The 25,454-nt window shown below is 41.2% G+C and overlaps 1 protein-coding gene across 2 annotated transcripts in view; it reads right to left on the bottom strand.

Annotated features, from left to right (window-relative positions):
* The window catches only part of STS (steroid sulfatase), a 1,924,780-nt gene that overhangs the window by 796,349 nt on the left and 1,102,977 nt on the right, over positions 1-25,454 (bottom strand). The window lies entirely within an intron of this gene.

Genomic DNA, 25,454 nt, shown 5'->3' with positions numbered 1-25,454 from the left:
ATAATGCTTGCTTTGGTGCATTTGAGAATGCAAGAAATTCTTAGAACGGACTATGATGTCTTATTTGGAGGAAAACATATTATTGTTTTTGGAGATCTACTGCAGTTGACTCCAGTGAAAGGACAACCTGTGTTCAAAATGCTCACGCATGAAGATACCAGGAAGTGCCTAGGAAGCATTGGAAACGTTAATATATGGTTAAACTTCAAATATGCAGAACTGCTTCAAAATATGCGGCAGGCAAAAGATGAAGATTATAAAAATATTCTACAAGATGTAAGAATCGGAAAAGTAAGTCAGCAAGGGAAAGAAGCTTTACATGGACGATTAATTTCAAATTTGTACCCAAGTGAAAACATTCTTCCAGAGAATATTTTTAAGAAAATTAACGAGAAGAAATCTGGCATATGTTTGATGCCAACTCTGAAAGAATGTTCCATGTTCAACAACAAAATGTTAAAGTTAGAAAATGAAGAGATAGTGAAACTGGAAGCTATAGATAAAATTGAACATATGGGAGCAACGATTATTTTGTCTGAAAATTTGAAATCAAAATTGGATTCATTAGAGAAGACTATATCTAAAACTGCTGGTTTTGAAAAGACTCTGAATGTGTGTTTAAATTGTCGTATCATTTTGAGAAGGAATTTAAATGTTGAAAGAGGTCTGGTAAATGGAGCAATGGGTCATGTTGTTGGTTTTGTGAATTACAAAAATAGAGATGGAATTAAAATTTTAAAAATTAAATTTGATGGCATTGATAAAATAGAACAACTTTGTTGTTGTTCAGCTAGATTTTTGCGTGTGAAAGACTTATATGTTCGCCGAAAACAGTTTCCCATTTGTTTGGCATATGCGGTGACAATTCATATATCTCAAGGTTTAAGTGTAGATAGCGCTTTGGTGAACATTGGAAGTTCTGTGTTTAAAGAGGGTATGGCATATGTGGCTTTATCACGAGTCAGAACTTTATCAGGATTGTATTTGATTGAGTGTGATGAAACAAAGATTTGTGCAGATCTAGATTGTGCTAAAGAATACAATAGGTTAAGAAGAGAGTATGCTCCACATTTGCCTCAATATCCTCTGTTTGAAAAACGTGTGGTAGGCCGAAAAAGAAGAAATGAGAATAATTGCAGTGAGGTAGTAGCAAAAAGACAAAAAGTAGATGAAACTGTAATTGTAAGGAGAAAGAAAAAGGATTCTGTTGAAGATGTTGTTGGATTTCAGTTTGAAAACAGTTCTGGTGTCAACTGCTATGCTAATGTAGTGGTTAATGTTGTTTTTTTTCTTCAAAATATACAAGAACAGATTGTTGAAAATCGGGATCAAAGATTCTATCATTTGTTGAATTCCGTGTTTGAGAAATGTAGCAGTGATAGAGCAAAAATAGAAAGTGTTTCAGAAATTCAATATCTTTTAGACATATGTTCTGGTCAAAATCAATTTTCACAGAATATTCAGCAGGATTGTCAGGAATTTTTAATGTATATGTTTGATGTATTGGAAGATGAAGGTGTAGATATAAAAAATCTTTTTTGCCTTTCTTATCAATGGCAGCATGACTGCGACAACTGTACTTCATCAAGTACTACTAGAATAGACACTGAAAGATTGATATATTTGACTTTACCAGACTGCAAATCAGTGCCTTTTAATAATCTAGTTAAAGCAGCGGATCACAATATGGTGTGTACCCAATGTAAGTCTGCAATGCTGTCCACATTATTTTTACAAAATTATGGTCAGTATGTCATTTTAATGTTCCAACGATGTAGACCTGATGGAACTAAATTGACAACTTCTATTAAAAATTTCGTGGCTTCTCAGTTATCAATTTCAGGAACAACCTTTGCAACTGTAGCTATTATTTTTCATGACGGTCCTTCTACAACATCAGGGCATTACACATGCTATTTAAAAAGTTGTAACGGTTGGACCCACTGTAACGACACTCATTTGACTTTCAAACAACGTTTGCCTTTAGGCTTAAAAAAATCATACCTAGTGTTTTTACAACCAAAATTTAAGTAAAGGTAATTGGCCTATGAAGACGGGAGCAGTTAATAAAGGTTATTTTGCTGTTTAAAAATATATTCTGAGTAAAAGTGATCCAGGTAATATAAAAAATTGACTTGTCATATAGGTACTGTAAGTGGATCTCATAGTAAGTGATATCAGTATTATACAAAATGATGAACATGAGTGAGTCAGAGATGGTTTTACAAATACTTAAATATTGTGAAAATGTTGTATGAGCCTTTCTTTCAGAACGTCTGAAAAAAGGTGATTTCAGAGTTTCTTAGAATTAATTTGAAAATGTACTCATACATCTGACACTATTTGGCCAAAAGGAAAGGTACAGGAATGAGTAAAGAGTCATGACTGAAAAAAAGGAGTATATGAAAATAATGAAAATATTTCAGATGTTCTTGGAGCTTTTCTTCTAGAAAGTCGATGAAATTGATTTTTTAGTGAACAGCAGAGTAGTTTGCAACGAAAAAAGGACCTCCATGATATACTATTTGGCCTCAAGGAAAAGTAAGTCAATCAAAGATTAGTGTACATTTGTCATTTGTCAGTATCTAAGGTTTTTTTAAAAAACACAATCTTTTAGATTGTGTTACTTTTTTTCCGCTGTCATATGATGAGTAATTTGAACTCACTGTTTTAAGTGAAATTCAATATATTCTGAGAACAGCAAAAATAAACTATGTAACATGTTGTACAAGTTATTCTATACTTTGGATTGTGTAAATTAAATTGTATTCCCATTCTCTGACACTCACTTTCCTTTTTCCATCCTCTTTTAGCTCTTTTTACTCACTTATAATGTCTTTCTCTCACTCTCTGTAACCCCCGTTCCTTTACTCCACTTCTTTGACAACCCCTCATTCTCATTTCAACTGTCTGCATTGCCTCTCTCCCTTGCATAACTTTTCAGCTTTCAGTCTCTCTGCTTTACTTTCCTTTTCTGTATTTTCTTCCTTTGTTCTTTTAGTAATTCCTGTTTACTCACTCAGCAGTATTTTCGCACTCTATCACTATAAATCACCCACTCTCCCTCGCTTATCTTTGTTTGCTCTTTTCTTTTGACCTCTTCTCTCTATTTTTCGTTCACTACCTCTATGTCCTCAGTGCCTCACTCTCCTTGTGTTATGTTCACTTGTGTTTATCTACCTTCTATTATTTCTTTTATAACAACTTCACTGCTCCTCTCTCATCGTTCTTCATCCCATTTCTTTTAGTCTGGTTCCATTAGTATCCCTCATTTCCTTTCTTTCAATGTCCTTCTCTTTACTTTCATCTCCATTTTATTTTCTCTCAGTACCACTGTTTTAGTCGTCTTCTCCTCTGTTTCCTTTTTTTGCTCCCTTACTCATTTTCCTTTCCTCACTCATTGTACTCCACTTCACTCAGTTTTTCTCTTAGTGTGTCTGTCTACTAACTTCCTCACTCATTTTCCCTCAATCCTTCTATATTATCCTCTCTCCCTTCATCCCTTCACTCTATGACTCTCCTTCACTTACTCTCAGTTATCTTCCATTCATCATTCTTCTAAATGCATCCTTAATTAGACTCCTTTCCCTCTCAGTCATTGTCTTTTTACTTACTCCTGTTTCCTGATTTAGTTTTCCTAACTCACATTCTTTTAGTATCTTTCTTACCTTCAGTTCATTTCTCTATTCTTCTCTTCCTCTCTGTCAGTGAATCTATACGCCTTACTCTTACTAATTTGCTCTCCTTCTATTTCTTTTTCTCTCTTTTTGTCCTTCTACCTTACTTTATTTCCCTTTCCATGTCCTTCACTCTTACTTTATTTCTAAATACACTGTTATGCTTTTTAACCTCTTCATTTGTATCTTTTAATTTAAAATACATATTTTACTAATTATAACTTATTTTTTCTTCTCTCTTTCACAGATACAAAGTGTAGTAAAAAAATGTAATTAAAGTTACATTTATTATATGGTAAGTATGACTAAAAAATTTAGTTTGTCATCACCCTTTGCTTTAAACTCACTAATATTTTCTCAACCAACCTCACTCCTGTTTCTTTACTCTGCTTCTCTCCCTTATTCTTATTCTCCATGTTTACTCCAATTTCCATATTTCCCCTCTCATATTCAACTTCTTTCAGTCCCCATTCTTTAGTTCACTTACCCTCTGTTCCCTTCCTTTGCTCCCTCACTCATTCTCTTTTTCTTAATTATTTACTTCACTCCTACACACACACCTCATCCCCCTCCCAACACATACACACACCTCTGACATACAGCCCACACACATACCACACACACACCTCATACACACACACTCCTCACACACACACACACATTCCATACACACACATACATCCCACACACATACCCCCACACCCACACACCCCTCACACATATCTCACACACCCTCACCTCCACCCACACCGAAACACCCCACATACCCACACCCACAGACACACCTTACACACCCACACCTCGACCTACACTCACTGACTCCCTATAAGTCACACACACTGCATTACTTACCTTTCTTTGCTGTTTCACTCACACCCATTCAGGCATTGTTTCCTTTACTCTCTCTTTCCTTTCTCTTTGTCACTACCCATGTCTTATCCTAATTCAATTTTTCACCCTCTTTCACCCCTCTTTTCTTACACTCACTGCTCTTTTCTCACCCTCCCTCACCGTTGTTCATTTATCCCGGTTCCGTCACTACCCTTCATTCCCCATTTTTTACTGTCCTTTCTTTTTCTTTCAACACCCACTCACATTATCCCACTATTTCTACTTTAGTCTTCTTCCTCTCTCTTCCCTTCTTTCGCTCCCTTATTCATTTTACTTTTCTCACTTTTACCCTATTACACCTTCTTAGTTTTTTACTATGTAATAAACAATCCCTCTGTGTTTCTCCCTCTAGCTCTCTTTTTCTTAACATTACTCTCTTTGTGTTTTTCCCTCATGCTAACTCCTTCATTCATTTTTTTTTCTTTTTTGGGGGTGCGTGCCCCGGTGCGCGTACCCTAAGGAAAAAAAATTGACAGAGATTCTTTAAAACATATAGGTTTATTTTTATAAATTAAAGGTAGTTCTAAAAATAACAGTTTTTTTTTCTTCTTTTTGTTGTTTTATATTTTTTTTATGTTTTTTTGAACATTTTGTACTTTTTTTGGCTTTTATGAACAGTTTTATATATTTTTTGTATTTTTTATGGGGAGAAACAAAAAAAAGGGAATTGAAAATGGCTCAACTGGAGCAAAAAACAAAAAACGGAAAAAAATAGGTTTTTTTGGGGCAATTGTGGTTGTCACCAGCAAAGACGATGAGCTTCCCGCTCTTTTCACCATAGGACATGAGCTTACCACAGTAAATACATGTTACTCTAAAATCTTCAAATCGTTGTTGAATGCAAGGCATCATCTCCGTTGTTTCTGGTCCCGATGGAGTGGGTTGCTTTCTTTTGGAGGTGGTCCTTGAAGACTGGGGGAGGTTTCTGGCCAGTTCCCTCATCCCTGCACGAGAATAGTTGTTTGGATGCTTGCGGGTCATTTGTCTAATCATGGTATTATTACCAAAGGAATATTTTTTGTTTGGGTTGCCCCTTGAGAGTTCTGAGCCACAGATTAGGCAAGTTACCTTGGCCGCATTGACTTTTTTCTTGCCCTCTGGGATTGAAAAAACTCCCATACAATGTGTGGCCTTGGCTGGTATGGGGTATTGTCTTCAGCCAGCCATCTTCTCCCCTCCTCCTCTTCCTCTTCCTCCTCCTCCTCTTCTTGACCACCAATGTACTGCTGTGGTGGTCCTCTTGGTGGTGGTGGTGGTGGTGGTGGTGCAGATGCTCCAGCTGCTGCTGCTACTGTAGCCCTTTTAAAGTACAAAATAATTATCTTTGTTGTGAAAACAGGTCTTCCTCAGTCAAAGGACAAAGTCAGAATAAGGAAAGAAGGTGGAGTCTTTCATCATTTGGAAAACAGAACTGTTCTTGACCAATGAAAATTGTTATTTTCAAGTCACATGATCCGGGCTTTCATCATTTGGAAACCAAAACTGATCTGCACCAATGAAAAGTGTTATTTTCAGATCACATGACCCGACGCGCTTACGCTACGCGCCCCGGGGCGCGCCCGTAGTCGCGCCCCAGGGCGCGCCCGGGGGTGCGTAGCGTAAGCGCGTCAGGATGTTGCGCGATCGTATGCGCTCGCGTGCTTCCGGGTGCGCTTACGCAGTGCGTCATATGACGCATCACGCGTTTACGTGAAACATCACAATGTTGTTTTCGTTCGCAAGAATAGCGCTAACGGGACGCTCCCCGGTACGCGCCCCGGGGCGCGCCGTAACATTGCGCTTACCCGTGCGTTCACCGGTACGCGCCCCGGGAGCGCCCCAGACCAAAAAAAAAACATAATTATACAATATAAAATTCGTTATAAAATGTTTTACTTTTTATACCTATAGAGATTTGCTATTAAAAAACCTTTGAAATTCACTGAAAAAACCATAGGTTTCACACCAGTTATAGTTAGCTGGAAGTTTTACTCGCATAAAACCATTGAAATTCCCACGTTATAGTTAGTTGGACTCACTATAACTTGCGCGTGCAATGCACTGCTGATGACGTCACATATTACATCACTCATGACATGGTCAGTGAAATCACTCATGACATCACTGATGACACCATCCTTGTGATACAGTGACAGACCTCCTTTCACTGTAATGTAACCCTTAAAACACATATTCAAAAATAGAAACTACATTTTTCAAAAAAATGGAGATACCTATACCAGTTACAACAACCAATTCAATAATTCCACCATCTATATACACATCCACTCATTCACCAACAGTTCTATATAATCACTCATGTAACCTTACACAGCCACTCACTGATGCATAGGTCTACACACAAATCCACTCATACATGCATACAGCTACTCATACACCAACTCACTCACTAACACAGCCACTGATATATCTACTCATTCACCCGTACAAATACTCACGCATTGAGTCACCCATAGAGCTACTCACAGACTTAGACACTCACCCATAGAGTCAATCACACAGCCACTTACTCACCTATACAGTTATATGCACACCCACTCACATTTTCCTACAGATGCTAACACATACTAATTCCGCCATACTATAAGTGACACAAGCACACTGTCACCCATACAGCCACTCTCACAATCACTCACTCACAGTCACTCATAGACTCCAACACCCATCTATAATGCCTTTCACATACTCAGTTACTCACCCGAACTGACATATAAACTCAATCACCGACATTGCCATACAGACACTCACCCACCCATACAGCTTCTAACATATGCACACAGTACACCATACAGCTACTGATTCACATACTCACTCATCCGTACAGGCAGTAACACACTTCCTCACCCAGACAACCATAGAGGTATTCAGGCAAACCAATCAATCACCCATATAACCATTTATGTACCCACAAAAACACCCATATGCCCACTTAAACTTCAACTGACAGCCAGATACACACATTTACACAACCAGTCACTCACTCATACATTCACAGAGACACCCAATCACTCACTAATACAGTCAGTCACACACCCACTGAGTCATCTATACAGAGACTCATACTTCTACTAATTCACCAATACACCTTGGAATAAGTATTTAACACTCATAAACTTTTTGAAAACACTCACAGTCAATGGATAATGTAATCAGTGATCTCATCAGTGATGCCATTTGAGATGTCATCAATGATATCATCTTAGATGTCATCAGTGATGTCACTGACCATGCTATGAGTGATGTAATATGTGAGGCCATAAGCAGTGCATTGTGGGCGGGAATTATAGTTAACTCATCTAACTATAATGGCCGAATTTCTCTGGTTTTGTATGAGTGATATCTGACCCTAACTATAATGTCCCTGTAACCTTGTGTATTTTCAGTGACTTTGTAAGGTTTTTAAAAAAAATGGTAATTCATAACTATAACGTCCCTGTAATGTTTGTTTTGGTGTGTGAAATTCAAAGTTGTTTTTTAGCTAGCAGTCACGTTTGCAGAGTGCTGGAGAAAGAGGGTTTGGCCTCCCACCAGCTCTCAGGAATTCCGCTGCTAAGGACTTATAGGAAGTACCAGGAGGGCTTCTTGGCCCCCAAAGTCCCTCTGGGGCAAGGGGACGTTATCCCCCAACTAGTAGTGCAGTGGGAGGCACATTTACAGAGTGATGGAGAAAGGGGGCGGGGCCTCAGCGATTTGCTGGCTGTTTTTTTCAAGCCTACCTTTTCCAGGAAGGGGGTCTGCGTAGTCCCCTCCCCTGGACCATTTTGTTCCTCGGGGACCCCATCCCCCGGGGCCTGGCCCATTTTTAATAAACCTCAAGTAAAAAGAAGGGTGCTGTATGGGGCCAGGCCTTAATCTTTTTAGATTTTTTTTTTAAAAATGGGTATGTGGCCCCCCTACCCGGGCCGATATTGCCCTGGTGACACCATCCCTGGGACATGGCCAGGTAATTGGGGGCCGTGGGGAGAGCCTCAAGGTCCCTGCAGTCTCTGCCAGCTTCCCACCTCCTGCCGGAGCTGGCACTGCTTTTGGGCAGAGAGAGCTGCTAACATGCAACTCCCTATGCCCAAAAGCAATTCTGCTTCCCTTCATGGAAGTGGGAGCATTTTTCCTGCTCTTACTGCCATGAAGAAGAGCAGAGTTTGCTATGGCTTGGTAGCAAGCGCTCCTGCCAAGCCAGAGCAAACTTCAATGTCCCTGGGTGGGCATATCTGGACATTGCTGGAGCAGGCCCTCACACTATCCAACACTTACCATACATGCAATGTAATGTTATTCGTTGTAATGGTATGCATTGTAAAGGTAGTATGCGTTGTAATGGAATGCGTTGTAAAGGTAGTTTTTAAAAATTTGTTGTAATGGCATGCGTTGTTATGGAATGCGTTGTAATGGATGTTGCATTTTAAAAAATGCATTGTAAAGGTATGCGTTGTGAAAGTATGCGCTGTAACATCATACATCCATATAAGTACTACTCAAGTGTCTCATAATAAGACCACACTCGTTGGCGGCGCCATGTAACAGGGATTCTGCGCAAACACAGAACTGTGCACAGAGACTTAGGACATCAGGGAATTAGGGTGTGCCAAAACTCACCTCAGTACCCAAAAACCCCTACCAGACTAGCAATCAGTGTCACAGTAGCTCTTCATCCTATAGCAAAGAAAACCAATGATTAGACAACCTAGAACATGCAACTTAGGACCATCTCAGGAATGGTGGGAAGTGAGAACACTCTTTTGTTATACGCTCATACCAGTCCGCAACAGGAGTAAAATAGAGACACAGTAAGGTTAAAATGTTTATTTTAACAACGTGATCTCAAGCGCAGTATTTTAATCAACATCAGCATACATATGGATAATAATAATACGGACAGCATGGTTACAATTCCATAAAATACATAAGGAGGAATCATGTTACAATGATAGCGGAAACAGGTGATGAAAGCGCCTATTTAAAGCACCCTCCCTATCTAGGAACTATGTATTATAAAACTATAGGTCTCTTGAGCTTTCTTAGGGGGACCCCATTTACCTGTCCACTCAGCAAGTGTAAATTACATCAGGACCGGTTAGTCTCTCTGCATGTCTCGAATCTTCCAAGAGTGTGCAATTCTGGCAAGTGTGCTATGATAAAGGCGCCAGAATCCTACTCGGCTTGCGGCTGCCAAATTGTTGTGTCTAGAATATGTTACTCGGACACACCAATAAACAGGCTCGCGTTATGATAACCCAGGCGGCTTAGCACTCACTGTAGAGACTGGGGATACAATGTATGTGTAGAGATGTCGAAAAACAACCCTTTCCCATGTACAGACCTTCATCCAAGCTAAGTCAGCAAAAACAGCTAAGCAGTGACGTGCTCAAAAGTAGCAAAAGGGAAAAATGGCGTTTAAACTTCGAATGAGCCATGCTAACTTAACATACACGCAAAAGAGGCCCATAAACCATACAACACTGTTATCCGAGCCCATGTCCCTACTCCAATTCCTCCTGCCTTCCATGATACAATGTACCATACTTGCTAACATTTTGAACTTGGTAACAGAGAGATTTTGAAAGAAAACTGGGGTATTGATTTTCCCCTTTGACTTACATTGAAAAGATGAGATTGTAGACAGGAGACATTTGGGCTTAAAAACATTGGACGTTTCCTGGCTTAATCGGGTCTGTTGGCATGTATGGTTGTACTACCACTGCATCTTCCTTCTGCCCACAATGATCTATTATATTGCCACAGCCTCTCTTGCCAGTCCTGTATTGTTGGTTTTTTGCCCCTGCCCCCCTTTCCACTGCCCTCCATAGTCTGCTGTGCTGCCACTGCCCTTCCTGCCTGCCCAGTGTGGTCAAATTGTTGCCTCTGCACTCACCTACCTGCCTTCAATTTTCAGAGTTGGTGCCCCATGCTTCTGCCTCTCAACAGTATCCTAATGAACAACTAGATTGCTAACATTCTATATTTATTACAAAAGTGTGGAACGCCTAACATCTGGATGTAATCAAAACTGTAATACCTAGAACATTTCCTTTAAAAATTACATGTATGAAAGGGTCTTATTTGCATCAAAAGTATGGTTAGTGCTCTAAAAAACTAAAATGAGGACATATTTTCTGAGTTTCCAAATAGCGACAAAGCACTTTTAAATTATTTGTTATCTTTATGTTATTTTATCCAGTTGACTACTTGATTAAATGTTGCACTTAGGGGAGAGGATGTGGTGTTACTTCCAGAGCTGCAGACTTTGCAACTGGGGAACCAGGTTGGAGTTTCTGCTTTAGCTCGACATTCTGTGATTCTGGTAAAATCACTTAGGGGCACATTATCAAGAAACAGGGTTAAAATTATCGCCGCTTTAGTGGCAGAAAACTACCACTAAAGCGGCGATAATGGGCTTGATAATATGCCCTTGTGAATTCCAATAAAAGCCCATGCTCTGGTGTCAACATGGGCCTCTATTGGAATTCTCAAGGGCATATTTTCAAGCCCATTATCGCCGCTTTAGCGACAGTTTTCTGCCGCTAAAGCGGCGATCATTTTAACACCGTGCTTGATAATATGCTCCTTAATCTCCCCATGTCTAAAACCAAAATGAACTTGTTCTTGTGTGATGTAACCAATGCTCATGTAAAGCACTCCAATAACTGTCTGCACTATATGAAACTGCAAAACACAAAAAATTCAAAGTGTTTTGCACACTTCTATCATTGAGCTACATGTGGGCTACATCTGGGTGATATTTGTGCTACAGTTGGGCTCTTTTGTCTCTGGTGGCCATCTTGGGATATTTATTTATTATGAAGTTTCCTAATTTCCTCATTTACTGCAGTCTCCTTAGTGAGAAATGCTTTCAGTTTTTTACTTTGATTCCATCAAGACGGTATTCAGATATGTCACACATTTGCCATAAATTCTGAATGTTAGCTCTCTAGTTGCTCATTAGATCATTGTAGTAAAGCTACTGCTCACCACGGACATCTGCTGCTGGTATTAAAACTGCATATTTCATTCTGCATGTCCGAATTTTTTAATGAAATAGAAGAGGATTTGAGAAGTCACTCAAAATGTGCCCTAATTTTTCTTTCTTCAGCACTAATCATAATTTCTATGGCAAAATGAACCCCCTCATTTTGTTCCTTCTTAAACTTAATGTTGTAAGTGTTACCAGTTTATTCCAATCAAGATGCCTTCAGGTGTGCCATATTTTTGTCATAAGTAAGACAGTAAGTTCTCTAGTTGTTCTTAAGAACACTTTGGGACATTCTGTCATTGAGCTATACGTGGGATACAGCTGGATAATACTTGTGCTACATTTCGGCTCTTTTGTCTCTGGTGGCCATCCTGGGAGACTTATTTGTTATGAAGTTTCCTAATTTCCTCATCTACTGCAGTCTCCTCAGTAGGAAATACTTTCAGTTTTTTACTTTTTATTTTTTATTTATTTATATCATTTATAAAGGGCCTGAATCACCCCAGATGGGGTATCTCCACACTAAGGACAACTGTTAGTATGTGGAGCAAGGTTAAAAAAGTACATTTTTTAGTTTTATTCTGAAACCTAAGTAATTAGTAGTGAGACGAATCTCAAGAGGTAGTTGATTCCACAGTTTGGGAGCCAGGTAGAAGAAAGATTTACCTCCCAACCTGGCATGCTTTATGCGAGGGATGACAAGCAGGCCTTTCCCTTCAGAACGAAGGGAACGAGGCGGTATGTATTTCACTAGCTTATCAGCTAGATAGGCAGGACCCATGTGGTTTATACCTTTAAAAACAATACAACAGATTTTAAAATGTATTCTTTTACGAACAGGCAACCAGTGGAGTTTGTGTAACAGGGGACGTGAGGGGGCACGATAAGTTGCACTGGTTACCAGATGAGCAGTTGTGTTCTCAACCACCTGAAGACCTTGCCAGGCAGATTCCTTAGCGGAGATCAGCAAAGCATTTCTGAAATCCAAGCGACTAAGCACCAGAGCATGAACCAGGGTTTTGCGTGTAGATGCGGCTAAGAAATCAAAGACCTTGCGAAGGAGGCTGAGGGTATAAAAGCAAGCTCTTTTTGTTGCAGCTGTATGTTCATCCATGTTTAGATCTTTATCCATTGACACCCCTAGGTTTTTAACAACAGTCTTAGGCAGAGGTGCTGACCCTAAATCATCAGGCCACTAACTAGGAGACCAGCTGGTTATCGCATCCTTTAAGAGTATTATTTTTGTCTTTCCAGCGTTCAACTGTAAGAAATTACTGCTCATCCAAGATGTTATGGCTCTCAAACCTTCCTTGAACATGCTTTGGTTGTCGGAAGTGTCATTCTTGTAGGATAGAATAAGTTGTGTGTCATCCGCATAGGAGATAGGGATAAACCCGATCTTCCTGAGCAGTGCTGAAAGGGGGCGACATACACATTAAACAAGGATGGGCTCAGACAGGACCCCTGCGGTACCCCTTTGGTAACTGGGGTGGTCTTGGAAATAAAAGTTCCAAGATTCACTGTTTGGGTCCTGTCTTTAAAGAAGTCCTGAAGCCAATCCAGAGCAGAATTCTGGATGCCTATAGAGGGCAGTCTATCCAGCAGGATTTAATGTGAGATGGTGTCAAATGCGGCGGACAGGTCAAGCAGAATAAGAATCACTGCTTGACCAGAAGCCCGCCAGGATGCAAATATCATCTGTTACATTCACCAAGGCTAGTTCAGTACTATGCCTGGGACGAAATCCTGATTGAGATAGGTCCAGACAGTTGGAAGCTTCTATAAAGGCAGAAAGATGGTTGTTGATGTGCCTTTCCAATAGTTTGTTGTAAAGGGTAAGCAATGAGATGGAGCGGTAGTTGGACACATCATTTGGAGACAATTTAGGATTTTTCCTTATGGGCATGATCTGAGCATCCTTCCATTCTTTAGGGAGATAACCCTGTTTGATGGAACAGTTAAGAATAGAGCAAAGAGGCTCTGTTAATTCTGCCGCAAGTTTTTAAACTGTTTTAGTAGGCAATAATTCTTGGGGGAACCTGATTTGGCAGATTTTAATAAGGATTCAGTATCCTGAATGGTAAGCAAAGGAAACTCTTGGAGTAAACTGACTTTTAGAATCCAGGGCAGCGTCAGTTAACAGATTGTGATTAATATTTGTGGAAGAGGATATTATCTTATTGTAAATGTTCTCTATTTTTTGTGACAAATGAGTGGCTATATTGTCACAAAGTAATTGAGTAGGTTCCTCTTCTGGATTGCAGGCTTTAGGATTAATGACAGTGTTGAGAATGTGAAAAGTGTTTTGGAAGTATTGCCTGATTGCTCAAGTTGAATAGCAATATGATTCTTCCGTGCGGATTTAAACATTTTATGGTAGATGTCTACGGCCGCTTTATACTGTTCCTTGACAATGGGATCTTTATTTTGGCGCCACTGTCATTCTAATCTTTTACATTTATTTTTTTCTGTACGCAGATTCGCTGAGTACCAAGATGTCTGGGTGAAAGTGGGGGCCACACAAGATTTTTTTTCCGGAATTAAGGCATCTAAAGTAGACTTAATTGTGTTTTGAAAGGTCGACAAATAATTGTCGACTGTATCCGACAAAGATGAATAGTCAGGAGTGTATGCATCACGAAATTGACTAAGAGAAACGTTATGCCACTGTCCATAAGTACAAATTATTGGGGCCCTTTTAGCTACATATTCACGGATGCCTCCCAGGTCAAATATAATACATGAGTGTTCTGACCATGTTAAGGGATGAGTAGATTTATAAGTTATATCAGACGAATTAGAAAGAATTTGATCTAAAGTATGGCCAGCGATATAAGTCGGAGCATCGTTCCTTTTTGTGAGGCCAGGGGGAAGACATTTCCCTCCGGAAAAGGGTGGCCTCCAGGTCACCAATATAATCACTATGAACATTAAAATCACCTAAAAATAAAAACGTATTTGTTGAAATCACATGAGGAGCAATCAAGCCCTGAAGAAGTGAAATTGAATTGGCGAGGGGACCAGGGGGGCGGTAAACAAGAGCTCCCTTCAAACTTAATTGCGAGTGAAGATCTAGTCTGAATATAAGAATTTCTATTCTATCGCTGCTATATTGGTCTAATAATATGGCTTTTATCTGATCTTTATATATAATTGCGACCCCACCACCGATTTTATGTGACCTGTCTAGTTTTAACCTCTTCAGTGCTGCGCGAATTTCGCTGCAGTGCTGAAGGGTTTAAAATCGTATTGGCTCATGACGGAAATGTTCCGTCATCAGCACCGGAGCACCGACGCTGATGACGGAACCGTTCCGTCATCAGCATGGAAGGGGTTAAAATATGGTAGGCATCCGGTTCAGCATTTGCAATATCCGGAGCAGAGGATGGTTTTATCCAGGTTTCTGTTAGAAACCCAATGCCTGGGAGGGATGAAGAGAGTAGATCCCATATATTGGTGGAATGTTTGGGGAGGGAACGAACATTAACCAAAAAACAATCCCAATAGATGTACTATTAGTATCAACAATATAAGAGGAAACATTAGCCAATAATGGTGGCAATTTGGTTCCATCAAGGAGGCATTCAGATGTGTCACACATTTGCCATAATCACTGTAGTACAGCTACTGCTCACCAGAGAAGTCTGCTGCTGGTATTCAAAGTGCATGTTTCAGTCTGCATGTCAGAATTTTTTAATGAAATAGAAGAGGATTTGAGAAGTCAAAATGTGCCCTAAGTTTTCTTTCTGCAGCACTAATCATAATTTCTATGGCAAAATTATCCCCTCATTTTGTTCCTTTGCAAATTAAATGTTTTAAGTGTTACCACTTTTTCCCAATCAAGATGGCTTCAGGTGTGCCATACTTTTGTCATAAGTAAGATTGTTAGAACTCTAGTTGATCTTTAGAACACTCTGGGACATTCTGTCATTGGGCTATACTTGGGCTACATCTGGGTGATATTTATGCTACACTTTGGCTCTTTTGTCTCTGGTGGCCATCTTGGGAGACTTATTTGTTATGAAGTTTCCTAATTTCCTCATTTACTACAGCCTCCTCAGTAGGAAATAATTTCAGTTTTTTACTTTGATTCCATCAAGACAGCATTCAGATATGTCACACATTTGCCATAAATTCAGAATGTTAGCATTCTAGTTGCTTATTAGCTCACTGTAGTAAAGCTACTGCTCACCAGGGAAGTCTGCTGCTGGTATTGAAAGTGCATGTTTCAGTCTGCATGTCAGAATTGTTTAATGAAATAGAAGAGGATTTGAGAAGTCACTCAAAATGTGCCCTAATTTTTCTATCTGCAGCACTAATCATACTTTCTATGACAAAATGAACCCCATCATTTAGTTCCTTTATAAATAAAATGTTTTAAGAGTTACCACTTTATTCCAATCAAGATGGCTTCAGGTGTGCAGTACGTTTGTCATAAGTAGGACTGTTAGCTCTCTAGTTGTTCTTTAGCACACTCTGGTGAGCTGTAGTAGAACACAAAAGAATCAACTGACAGTCTCTGCCCTTGTTGGATGTACATGTTATACTGAGAATGTCAGACAACATTCTCACATGACTGAGAAAGATAATGTGCATTTAGAGAAAATATGCTCTCAGTTTAGCTTATAGATCACCTTCCAAACCTCTGTGGGAAAAGCATGGGAAAATAGTTTTTTCTCAAACATGATATCCCAGCAGAAGGCTTTTTCACATGGTAAAATCACCTGAGAACACACCACAATTCCTAAAATGAGTATGGTACATTCAACAAATGATTTATATTGTAACTAAAGTCTTAAAACCTTCTATTAACTTAAATGCTTTTTAATGAGGTGCTATCATGTATAATGGTCCCAAGATGGTTGCCAACACTTCTTGGATGAAGTTCTGACAGCCAATCAGATCTTAATATGAGATGTGTGGTTAGGCTCCGCCCAGATATATATATTTCTATTTCCATTAATATTCAAAAAACTACTGAATGGATTTACACCATTTAACAAAAAGGGCTCTTTCTGCACCAAGGGCTACCTTTTTGCCAAATTTGGTGTAATTTCGTTCAACAGTTCGAGCTGTAGCCGTGTCTAAAGTTTCCTCTGGAAAATTGCATGGAGAAAACAAGTTTTGGGACCCCCCTTTTATCTCGCCCTCGCTTGCCGAATCACCCGAAAACTTTCAAGATAGGAGCGAACCGAAGCCGGGCAAAAGTTGTGAATATTTCGCGAGGATTTGTCAATTGGCGCCAAAGTTATTGGGAATAGAATGTTTCAATTTTCCTATGGTAACTAGGTCCTAACTATAACTACCTACTGGCGACCGCCAGTAGGTTATATATATATATATATATATATATATATATCCTTTTCACCTCGCTTTCACTCCAACTCCTCTCATGGACAAATGAGCGTGGACCCGATATATTTCGTGGATTTCTTTATTTAGCTAGCGTAGCCATAACAAGTATCGATGATCCCTCCCTTGATCACATGACAACCCAAAGGCATCACCATTCGCTTTTTAAAGTGCAAGTGCGGTGCAGCCATTTCATAAACATAGTGGAAATACTTTGTTTAGGCACATCTTCCAATTGAATAATGCATCAATTGCTTTATAATTTAAAAAACACATAATACAAAATGTAATATCAGTTTTTTACACCAATCCCTTATGGGTCCTTCCAATTATGAAATTCATAACAGAAGAATAATTAATTGCATAAATGCTATTGGTGCTATTGTATACCACCATGAATAGACAGTGAACTTATTCAAGTGCCTAATAAATAATAATAATAGTGCAATACCATAAAGTGAATAAGCAATAAATAACAGCCATTTCATTATTCAGTTTGCCAGCAAAGTGACGTACAATTTGTGCATAAAATTGCATGAATATAAAGTGCAAAGTGAAGTCAAGACAGTCAATCTATCATATATAAAATTGCCAGGGTCAATCCATAAAAAGAATCATTATAAATATCAGAAGTATCAAAAATATATATACTTTCTATGTAATGATTCTAAAAACTCATCCCTAATCCTAATAAATATGTCACCAAAATTGTACTATCCTTAACCCCTTCGACGCTCATGACGAGCTGGGCTCGTCATGCAGTAGCCTCCTGCTACGCTCATGACGAGCCCAGCTCGTCATGAATAATGGTGATCATGATTTTCCAGCACAGGGGAAAAATCCCCATAGCATTCAAAAGGTTAAATACATATACACCTTAAAATTCATAAGCTTTCATTTGGTGGATTGCATTTCCCCAAAATCGTATCAAACATATCATGTCAATGGTCCCATCTCAGTAGTTTGTTTCATTCTAATGCTGCCTCAGTTAACCTGTGAGCAAAAAAATATATTGTTAAAATATTTTATTTACATGAGTTAGAGGAAGGTGTACAGGTCTTCACTAATATTAAGACCATTCGGATGTTTTGAATCAAACCGTAGGATATAAGATGTTTCCAACCTTCTTAGTTTGCATTCCCTGTCCCCCCCTCTTTTCTGAGGCATGATGGTGTCTATGCATAATATTTCAGGTGCTTAGGGTCGCTGTTATGACTTTGTTGGAAATGCCGTGCCACAGGGTAACTATCATCCTTGTTACATATGGCACAGATGTGTTGCAGCACCCTCTTGTGTACAGGTAGTTTTGAGCTCCCTACATAACGTAAATTGCAGCTGCAGGTGAGCACATACACTGCAAATTCAGATTTAAAAGTTATGTGTTGACTGATTTTGCAGGCCGCGGAATCAAACACAGTGGTGTAACTAGTCGTGTTAACTCCATGCTGGCACGCTTTACATACAGAACATTTAAAGAAACCTTTCCTTGCCATCAGCCATAACCCCTTCCCTCTGGTCTCAAAATTACTTCTGATCAGGGAGGATCCCATGTTGTTATTTCTTCTAAAAGTTATAGGTGGCATTTTCGGCATTGACACCCCTATTACCGGGTCGCTTTTATATATATATATATATTCTCGCTCCCAGGTTGTCCACCTTATGAGTAGCACGCGAGCAGCAGCTTTATTTATGTGTAGGTGAGGACGGGGATCCGCTTGTAGACGCCGCTCCGTAATGGATCTGCCCGACGCGTTTCGAAGCTCCATCTGCTTCTCTTCAGGGGCTTTAACGGAAGCGGTGTGCACACCCGCTACACTTCTCCAATTTCATATAACTCACCCGCCAATGGGAGGCTCCAATGAGACTTCTGGGAAGTGTAGTGCGGAAAGCACACAATCAAGTCCTGTATGGACTCCACGAGTGGGCCCGTCCTCGATCCCATGTACGGCTGCTACTTCACTGCCGTGACCCCCACGTTAACGGGGTGGTGCATACTCTGCGGCTGGACTGCCGCATATAGATTCTCGCTCCCAGGTTGTCCACCTTATGAGTAGCACGCGAGCAGCAGCTTTATTTATGTGTAGGTGACGACGGGGATCCGCTTGTAGACGCCGCTCCGTAATGGATCTGCCCGACGCGTTTCGAAGCTCCATCTGCTTCTCTTCAGGGGCTTTAACGGAAGCGGTGTGCGCACCCGCTACACTTCTCCAATTTCATATAACTCACCCGCCAATGGGAGGCTCCAATGAGACTTCTGGGAAGTGTAGTGCGGAAAGCACACAATCAAGTCCTGTATGGACTCCACGAGTGGGCCCGTCCTCGATCCCATGTACGGCTGCTACTTCACTGCCGTGACCCCCACGTTAACGGGGTGGTGCATACTCTGCGGCTGGACTGCCGCATATAGATTCTCGCTCCCAGGTTGTCCACCTTATGAGTAGCACGCGAGCAGCAGCTTTATTTATGTGTAGGTGAGGATGGGGATCCGCTTTTAGACGCCGCTCCGTAATGGATCTGCCCGACGCGTTTCGAAGCTCCATCTGCTTCTCTTCAGGGGCTTTAACGGAAGCGGTGTGCGCACCCGCTACACTTCTCCAATTTCATATAACTCACCCGCCAATGGGAGGCTCCAATGAGACTTCTGGGAAGTGTAGTGCGGAAAGCACACAATCAAGTCCTGTATGGACTCCACGAGTGGGCCCGTCCTCGATCCCATGTACGGCTGCTACTTCACTGCCGTGACCCCCACGTTAACGGGGTGGTGCATACTCTGCGGCTGGACTGCCGCATATAGATTCTCGCTCCCAGGTTGTCCACCTTATGAGTAGCACGCGAGCAGCAGCTTTATTTATGTGTAGGTGAGGACGGGGATCCGCTTGTAGACGCCGCTCCGTAATGGATCTGCCCGACGCGTTTCGAAGCTCCATCTGCTTCTCTTCAGGGGCTTTAACGGAAGCGGTGTGCGCACATTTGAGATGTCATCAATTATGTCATCAGTGATGTCACTGACCATGTCATGAATGATGTAATACGTGACGTCATCAGCAGTGCATTGCTGGGGCGTGAGTTATTGTTAGCTCAACTAACTATAACAGGCGAATTTCTTTGGTTTTATATGAATCAAATGTCACACTAACTATAACAGCCCTGAAACCTATGGTTTTTTTGTGAATTTCAAAGGTTTTTTAAATGCTAATTCCTAACTATATCATCTGTAAAACCTGTTTTTTTCTGAGAATTTCAAAGGTTTTTCAAATGCTAATTTCATATTTTAATGTTTATAAAGCCTATATTTTTCCTTTTCTTTTTGTAGTATTTTGGAACTCTATTATGCTTCTCTTTTTTAACTTTACAAATTATGTAATGTTTTATATCTTCTCCAACAAATATGTATATATATATTTTTTTTTTAACTGCACTCCTATACCGGTAGTGTACCAAGCTACATCACCTCGCGAATTATATCCGCCAAATTGCTAATCTCGTAAATGATGTGCATTTCATACCCGACGGGTTAGTGGCACCGCTTCCCGCGTAACATCATATCCTTATGAGGTTGCGCCAGCTGCTTCTTTGGTATCCGACGGGTGCGTAGTATCCAGCCGCGCGTTATGTCATGTATATATGGTATCACACCAGCTGCGCATTGCGTATGCCAGAAGTGCACGCTGCCAGGCCTGTGTTATCTCACAGACATATGGTGTTGCGCCGGCAAGGCCATTCCCTCAATTTTCTTTTTTTTTATGTCTCAAAACAAATCTAAATAACTTTCAACAGTATATGAGAGCGAGCGATAATCTAAAATATTTTAAACATTTATATATTTCTAACTGTAATAAACTTATATTATGAGAAATATATTTTCTCAAAATCGCGTCAGGTGCGGCCTCCTTGCGCCCTCGATACGGGATTGCCATGTAACCTTAAAAAAAGCATTTGATTCGTTCATAACATTTCCCATTGTAACAGTTGGAGGACCCCACCCATTTTAGTCATTCTCTCTCTACAGCATTTGATGAGACACACCCCTTTTGTTTTTAAAGTTTTTTTGCTGTGTACATATATCTTATACTACACACAACATGCAACTATCATCTTGATCAATATTCACGGTCTGTACATTAGCCTTCCACGTATGATGGCCATGCATCTCAAACGTTACATCAAAAAACAAATGTGTGTTACACAAAGCCCCTGGTGTGTGTGTGTGTGTGCACATTATTGTGCTGCCTTTCAGCCTGGGTATTGTTGGCTCGAAGAGGTATCATCAGCCATGGGCAGAGTGCACATCCTGGATCACATGTGCCAAACACTAAACAGTAATGTGTAGATTTTTTTGCTGTATGCTCTGTTGTCAGGCTTTACCAGTATAGTAGTGTGTCATACATGATACTTTCAGATTCACGTTTGACATGCATTGCTTGACTGTAATGAACGTTATCACTATGTATGACCATTACCGGAATACAGATATTGACTCGACTTAAGCCCAGGTATTGATTAGACCTAGCGAGAAATATATGAGAGTAGCCAGAATTGTATGTGGTACTAACAGATGCCTTTTTGTTGCAGGTATCCCTCTCCCCACTGTTCCCTCCTAATACCTTCCCTCGCCTGATTACCTTACTGCTCTGTGTTGAGTTCCAGAGTTGGGAACATCAGGAGGTGGACCCCTTTGTGTATCATTCGGAATCCAAGGAGGGGACGTGCATATTACAGAATTACGCACCAAAGATAGTTATCTCCTTTCGTTCCTGTGGTGTACAAACATGGCGTCCCTAGACGATGTTTTACAGGCCTTAGTGCTAGTACAGCAAGAATTAGCTGCTTCTAAGGCAGAAACGGCGGCTCTTAGGGAAAGAGTGGACCGCCAATCGAGGAATCCCTTCAATGCTTCTCAGGGGGCCTCGCAGATCCAAGTGCATGTGCCTCCACCCATTCCTTTGGCTAGCCCGGAAAGGTTTTCTGGGGACCCTTTAAAAATCCAAACATTCTTAACACAAATAATGTTGCATTTCTCATGTAAGCCGGCGTCTTTTCCATTCAATCATTCCAGAGTTGCCTTTGCCATTTCGTATATGACGGGTGATGCGGCCAGTTGGGCAGTACCTCTGGTCAAATACGATGACTCGCTTCTTTCAGATTGGGATTCATTCCGTAAAGAATTTGAAAGAGTTTTTGACAGACGAGCCACTACCTTTTCAGCTGATCGAGACTTGTTAGAACTTAGACAAGGAAAGCAGGAATTAGTTACGTATCTGACTACATTTAATCGCTTGATAGCCGAGACAGCTTGGCTAGAAGAGTAGAGGATGTCCCTGTACTATCAAGGGTTGCGAGACGACATGAAAGATGTCATTGCCCAGATCGATCCGCAACCTACGTCGTTCACGGATTTAATGAACCTCACGTTGCGTCTCGATCACCGATTAGCGGAAAGGAGGGGAGAAAGAGTGTATGCTCATACTCAGGAGACCGAGAGAGGAACAAGGACTCCTCTGTCTTCTTCTGAGACGCATTCCGAACCCATGGAGGTGGGGGCCGTTCGAGCCCGTTATCTCGAACAGAAAGGGAAAACCGTAGGATGTTGGGTCTCTGCATGTATTGCGGTAAGAAAGGACATTACGTGAGAGATTGTACGGTTAAACCTAAAAAGGCAGGGGGGTTTTATGCCCATAAGAAGATGGCCATCACCACTACTCCTGATGCTCTAGCCAATACGAGGGATCGAGGTAGCGATATACATCCAACCCCCACTCAAGGATTACAGTTACCATCGTTGGCAGGGACAGACATTGTTACGTCCATGGCTCATATTGTCATACCCATGTATCTCATGGATAAATTGAGAACACATCTAATAGCTGTTATGTTGGATTCAGGAGCCACGGGGAATTTTATAGACAGTGGTTTAGTTCAACGATTGGACCTTCAGGGAGTTCCTAGGAATACCCCAGAAAGAGTACTAGCTGTGGATGGGAAACCATTGAAGTCAGGCCCCATCACTGAGGTAACCGAAGAGTTGGAGTTGGTTTGGAGGGGGGAGGACATGAATCATGTAGAAAGGATCTCCTTGAACATAATCAAAGCAACTCAATACGAGATCATATTGGGCATGCCTTGGTTATGGACTCATAATCCCACGATTGACTGGTCAACGAAGACTTTGGAATATCATTCAGAGCAGTGTAAGGCGAATTGTATTCAGTATCACAGTAATCATGTAGTGGCCTTGACTCAGTTGTATAATATCGCAACAGCTGCTGAAAAAGAGATGAAACTCCCGTTAGAGTACGCTGTTTTTGTAGAAGTGTTCAGTGAGAGCAATGCAGAGAGGCTTCCTCCGCATCGTGACTATGATTGTCAGATTGATTTGATACCCGGGCCAGTTTGCCTTCTTGTCGGGTCTATGCTTTATCTGAACCTGAGACAAAACACCTCAGAGAATATCTAGACCATTACGCGGACATAGGATTTATCCGTCCATCACATTCGCCCGCGGCTCCGCCTTTATTTTTCATAAAGAAAGCCAACGGTGAACTAAGAACGTGCATAGACTTCAGAGTCTTGAACAAAAATACTGTTCGCAACAGATACCCTCTTCCGCTCATCTCAGTCTTGTTGGACAAGGTGAGGGAGGCTGTCATCTACACTCGACTTGATCTAAGAGGTGCCTATCACCTGGTTAGGATACGAGAGGGAGATGAGTGGAAGACGGCTTTAAAAACACGCTATGGATTTTTCGAGTATCTTGTGATGCCGTTTGGTCTCTGTAATGCCCCTGCGGCGTTTCAATTCTTTATAAACGATGCCCTGAAAGAATATGTGGACAACTTTGTGGTTGTCTATATAGACGACATCCTTATTTATTCCACCAAACAGGGACATCACGTTAGGCATGTTTCTTTGGTATTACAACGGTTGCTGGAACATGGATTGTTCTGTAAATTGACTAAATGTGAGTTCCACATGCAGGAGGTGGAATTTTTAGGTGTGATTCTGAGCCCTTCAGGGTTGTGCTTGGCAGAGCGAAAGGTGTTGGCGGTTCAAGAATGGCCGGTTCCGCAGAACGTGAGGGATGTCCAATGCTTCTTGTGTTTCTCCAACTACTATCGGAGATTCATCTCACACTTTTCTCAACTTGTTTCCCCTCTTACTCGCCTGTTGAGAAAGGGGAGCCTTTTCTGTTGGACCCCGGAAGCCATGGAAGCATTCTCTTTTTTGAAGAAGGCTTTCACCACGGCTCCTATTTTACAACACCCACATCCTGAAGTACCTTTTGTGGTGGAGGCGGATGCTTCCAATATTGCAGTTGGAGCGGTCCTGTCACAGCGTGATAAACACACTGGTCAGTTGCATCCCATCGCCTTTCTATCCAAGAAACTAAGCCCAGCGGAACTCAACTACACGGTGGCTGAAAAAGAGTTGCTTGCCATCAAGAAAGCTTTTCAAGAGTGGAGGCACTACCTGTTGGGGGCTCGACATCCGGTGACAGTGTTCACCGACCATAGAAATTTACAATATATGAAAACAGCCAGACAGCTCACGCAAAGACAGATGAGGTGGATGCTGTTTTTTTGCTGAATTTGAGTTCGTGATTACCTTTCGACCCGGATCCGATAACAAAAAGGCTGATTCATTGTCACGACAGGAGAACGTTCTTGATAAAAAAGAAAGCGCTCCGGAATCCATCATTTCACCAGAAAAGGTGTTATGCTCCATCACTCTGGATAATTTCCTGACAGAAGTAACGAATTCCAAAAGCTTGGTGTGGTGGAAGAAGTGGGCGGATAAAGATTCGCAACGCACCCTGAAACATGGATTGCCGTTCTACAAGAATTGCCTGTACTTGCCTTCTTTGGGGCTACGCTTGAAAGCTTTCAATTGGTGTCACGATTCTGTGGTGGCTGGTCATACTGGTTGCAACAAGACCATGCATCTGTTACAAAGACAGTTCTGGTTGGAAACCATGAGTTCCGATGTGCGAAGTTGGGTGACCCAATGTGATGTTTGTGCTCGTGCTAAAGGAGAGCGATCGAATGCTCAAGGCAAACTGGTTACCATGCCTACTCCCTCTCGGCCTTGGCATACCATCAGTATGGCCTTTGTTTTAGGTATGCCATTGGATCAGGGGTGCGATGCCATCATGGTGGTGGTGGACAGTCTCACAAAAATGGGTAATTTCATCCCGTGTAAAAATCTACCCACGGCAAGTGGCACCGCGCAGCTGTTGCTGTCCCATGTAGTCAAGTTACACGGTCTTCCAAGAGTGATCATTTCCGATCGAGGACCTCAATTCATCGCCCGGTTCTGGAGAATGTGGTGCAAGGCTTTGCACATAGAAGCGGCTACTTCTACTGGTTTCCATCCGCAAACGGATGGCCAGACCGAAAGACTGAATCAAAACTTAAAGTCCTTCCTGCGTTGTTATTCTACAGAAGCGAGTGACTCTTGGGTTTCTTTGTTGTGGCTAGCTGAACTTGCATATAGCAACGCTTGGCATAGCTCTCTGAAGGAATCCCCGTTTAAGGCTAATTATGGATTCAACGCTCAAGTCCTTCCCTTGT

This window comes from Lissotriton helveticus, chromosome 8, assembly GCF_964261635.1.
Source record: "Lissotriton helveticus chromosome 8, aLisHel1.1, whole genome shotgun sequence".
Classification (NCBI taxonomy): Eukaryota; Metazoa; Chordata; class Amphibia; order Caudata; family Salamandridae; genus Lissotriton; species Lissotriton helveticus.
The sequence above is the reverse complement of the archived record's forward strand: the minus strand, read 5'-3'. Positions and strand labels throughout refer to the sequence as shown.